Below are 5000 nucleotides of genomic sequence, written 5' to 3' on the forward strand. Positions count from 1 at the left end.
GCTTGGCAGTAGCGATATATGCCTCAGCAAAGCTCTGTGAAAACTATTCGAACGCATTAGTATTTTATAAGGGTAGCATAAACACAGCACACTTACCGCCAGGAGACATAATGCCCCCAAAATCAGTGAAACAATGGACAGCTTCATTTGTACCTGCTTAGTTGCGAAGCAATCTGCAATTGAAGAAGTGTTCCAATGCTGCACTCTTTATATACTAGTTGATAAGTATAAAACAATATCCCTTACATACAATCCACCAACGTTTCTGACCTATATACTTTATTCTTTTCGCTTAGTATTACCTAAACGTTTCTAGGACAGTTTTTCAAGAACGTCCTTCGCGAACAAGACACAGCAAACAGTGTGCATTTCCAGATTTTGCAAATAAACCTACTTGCACTAAGACTGGATGTGATGGAAATTTCTATAGCTCCACGGTTCGTTCGCTCGAATTGTATGGTAGATAATGCAAATACACAACAGTTCTCAAGGAGAATTGAAATCCCGAGGACTATTCAACATCATACATAGGAATATGTGGTACAAAATACACGATTTCTTTTCCAAATGATGATACTTGTGGTATCATACAACATATCTCTTTATTCATCTTTATTCATCTCAGTTATAAATCGCATTTGGACATCAACTATGCTTTTCTTAAATATATGTAAAGCTATGACAAACACGTTTACTAAACACTAGTACTACTTATGTAAAATTTACTAGGATTGTTCGTATAGAAGAGCTATTGTGCGCAATTCATTGTAATGAATAGAACGGTAAACAACAGAATTTTTTTAAACTAATGTGAAGCAACGAGCAAAGCTCGTTCATCATGTGCTACTTTTAATTAATCGTTTATATTCTGCGAACCAACTTATCTTTTGTGGAAGACTATGTAACTGTAGAAAATTAAATATCTTATGATATTGTATTTCTTTCAGCCTTGGGCGTAACAGTAATACAATATATTGGTTTATCTCTCAAACCCCATCTTTATTGAACAAGAAGCTAATGTAGGTTGAGTTTTTTAACCTCTTACCGGCATTACAGTTGGATGAATTGTAGTAGTTTGTGCAATCCGCGTAGTTGTATGTGGTACGGTTCGAGTAACAACAGTTCCGCCAGTCGGCTTAGCAGTAGCGATATATGCCTCAGTGAAACTCTGTGAAAACTATTTGAACGCATTAGTATTTTATAAGGTTAACATATACACAACACACTTACCACAATGAGACATAATGCCCCCAAAATCAATGAAACAATGAACAGCTTCATTTGTATCTGCTTAGTTACGAATCAAACTTCAATTGAAGAAGTGTTCCAATGCTGCACCCTTTATATACTAGCTGCTAGAAGAGACTTAGAAACGTTTTCAATGGCTTGCATCAAACATTATGCTCTATATAATGTTCCCACGCTCAGCCATCTATCAGACAAAAAGAAAGAAAATAATATTGAACACAGTATGTATAAGAATGAACAGGCTGTCTATTTTGTGCAGAATTTTTATTCTCGGACAACTTTTTAGGATTTCATACAACTCATGATTGAAAATCTGTTGCACATAAAGATCCTACAGTTGTGTTTGAAAGAATTGTGATCTTCGGATCGATTATCTAGCCACTTTCATTCGATTCAGTAGAATTACGGGGCAGATGAGTTGGCTTGGTTTGGATTGATTTGGTCGGTCTGGTTGGTCTGGTGGAGTTTCCCTCAGTCGAGTTATGGGGTACATGAGTAGGCTCGCTGGATCCCTCTCGATTATGCGGGGTCGCCATAGCGACATTCTGTAGGAAATAATTCGATATTGTTTTAAAAAACCCGTATGTTCATCACCAGTGTTATGAACTTACCAAGAAGAGCAGGATTGCTCCAAAAACAGCGACAAAGAATGTCAGTTTCATGATGTATCTTCAGCGTAGTGCAACTCGATAACTAACGCTTTCCACTTTCGAACCCCCTATTTATTTGCCGCAAATCCAAACCAAAACGATCATTCTAGCGAGACATGCGCGCAGGTGTTTTTGGTTGTCCTCCAAATGTTTCTTGCTAATACACGTCCTGAGGGTTGTCACTATCTGCAAATTCACAAACAATCTCATCGGCACGTGTAAGCCACAACCGCAATCCGGTTCAATCTGATACCAGGCAATGCAAATTCTTCACGTCACCCATCGTTCTAGGGCATAGGGCATGGTGATTGCATATGCCCACTACAATCCGAAAGCGGAGGCTTATGCATTTATTTTTTTTGACAATTCTTACATTTCTAGGTGAATTCTAAATCGTTCGATAGTATTATAAAATTTTTATATCAATCGAATAAACTGATAAAGATATTGAGTTTAAAAAATCGCGCTCTGTTTAAAAAAAGTTAATAAAGCCATAAGATTATTGAGATACCATTCTCCTATCCTCATCGTAAAAATCTGCCCTCAACTGATACATAGCAAACAATTCGTGTTTAGAAATTTAGCATATGTCGCTACAAGGTTAGAGTAACAACCTTGAGAAGTACATTGGTACGAACCGATAAACCGGTATCGCCAATTGTACAACAGACAAAGTAAACACTAACCAGTTGTCTGTCTATAAGTGAGATGCTGACGCAATTCTATCGCAATGCCAATTTTATCGATATGAATTTTGGGCGGACGAATTTCAAGGGCCAAGGCTAAAAATGCTTTTGGAATCCTATTGGAGTAACATTGACTCTGGAAGCACTATCCGTTCGCATATGCCCGTACTATACAAGTGCTACACGCTCTTCCTATGCTCTATCTTGTGATGGACTGCGGTGAATTCCTTTTAGACCGAGGGGTATCATATCTTCGTTCAGGAAAATAATCGAAAATAATCGTTTCAAAATCGTAATAACCTTCTCTCGATAGCCCAGCCAGAGGCGTTTGCGATCCCGATTCAGCACCGGTTGCACGTAATGTCTTCTTGGTTGCCATTGTCTTATCATCCATACCATAGAATAGCTCCAGTGTCTCGCGTCTCTTTTTGCTAGCCAAGCTGACGCCTATTCTCTCTTCGCAGCTGTTACTTCGCGAACTGCTTCAAGGTTTGGTATACTTAGCTGCCAGAGAAAACCAATACAATATTCAAGTAATAGATCCCGCTGATTAATCAACGTTAGGGTTCAGTTTAGCGATCAGTCACATAGTTTCATGTTCATTACTTTCCACAAGAAGGATTCGGGATGACGGGGAACTACAGTGCTGCGTACTGTACCAATCGTTATGCTTAAAATCAATCTCTTAGCGATGATTTGTTTGTTTTTTTGCACATTTATTAAATCACTTCAGATGCATTGGATCACATATCAGAAGGATTGATTTTACATTCATGTTATTTGAAGTCGTTCATTCTATGCGATCAGCGTCTGTGATGTACTACGGATTAAATCATTTAATGTGTTTTATGGGTTTGTTAGGAGATTCTTAGGGTGTTGGAGGCTTCGTTTGGGTCGGTGTAGGCTTGGTTGGCGGAGTGGGCTTGGTTGGCGGAGTGGGCTTGGTGGTCCCGGGAGTGCGCGTAGGCTCCGTTGGTGGCAACGTTGGCTTGGTGGGGGAGGGAGTAGTCTTCGTTGGTGGCGGAGTAGGTTTGGTTGGCAGAGTTTCAACGGGCTTGGTCGGCGGCTTGGTAGGCTCCGTTGGTGGAGAAGTAGGCTTGGTTGGTAGTGTCTCAACGGGCTTCGTTGCTCTGGTAATGTTTTGCGCTACTACGCCCAAATTCTAGAAGAACGAATTAAAATGTGTTTGTGAATATTACCGATGAAATAGAAGGAAAAAAACAAACCACAATTACCTCACAAAGGAGAAGAGCTGCAACCAGTACGGAAAGTAGGGCAAGGCACTTCATGTTGACAATTGCGTGAAGAATCGAATTCACTACTGAGCGATCCTTCGTTTCGATTTTCATTTTTATACAGCCTCAGAACGTGATGGTTTCAGAGAAGAAGTATACTCAACATGTGTTTTCTAACCAACACATTAACGAACACCGGATTCAGATTTCAGAATTTGATACAAACATGCCTAAACGGGCAAACAAGCAATAGCCGTACTATATAACCAGCACATTCAGCGACACGTATGCTTTCAAAAATTAGAGTATGAAATGACTATTGCGTAGCATTATTGCTCAAAAAATGCTTTAACAATATTAGCGGATATTCGTGCTCCTACTATCCACAATCATCCCGCAAATTAAGAAATTGATTTTGCACGACAATGAAATTTGTAGCAAAGTGTAGTAAACAGATCTGTAGCAAAGGGAAACGATAGAAATCGGTATATTTATGATATACAGCAACTCTAAAAATCGATCAAATTATATGCAAACCGAAAAGTTTATGATAATAAATGAGAAACAATTCTGCTAATTCTTAATTACCTCGCATGCTTCGTCGATCAGTAAGAGCAGTTACTCTTTTTCACGCAATATGCTAAAAAATTATTCTCTCAAAATATCATTTTAAGTCGGCACACAAATGTTGATCTTACATAATGATCCATTATTGCGATTCGAATTATTCCGAATCGAAGCTACTAACGATCGGTAATCTAGATTGGAGTTCTGCAGATGCAACGTATTATTAATAATCTATTGTATTATTATTTGTAAATATTGTATTAATTATTAATATATCAACATCATAACGAGGGGCATTGTCATTCGGTGACATATTTATTGTTCACTTTATGTAATTGTAAATGGAAAAACAGCAGTTGTGGCAGAAGGAACGAATGCCCTCATTCGACCATAAGATTTGGTGTAGTCTCTCATAGTCCCGATTGGTTGGCAAACGATCGCAATTCAAATGTACCCGATGACACATGGGCGCCACCGTCTATGAAAATGTGTTTTTGGTTTGGCGCAATATGTGTTTTGCAAATCCACATCCTCAAGGCCGATCGTTGCCACACTCTGCAGATTCTCAAAACACCCTGCCACCGCACGAGTAAGCTGCTACCGGTTCCAAGCAG

This window comes from Anopheles darlingi, chromosome 2 (assembly GCF_943734745.1).
Source record: "Anopheles darlingi chromosome 2, idAnoDarlMG_H_01, whole genome shotgun sequence".
NCBI lineage: Eukaryota > Metazoa > Arthropoda > Insecta > Diptera > Culicidae > Anopheles > Anopheles darlingi.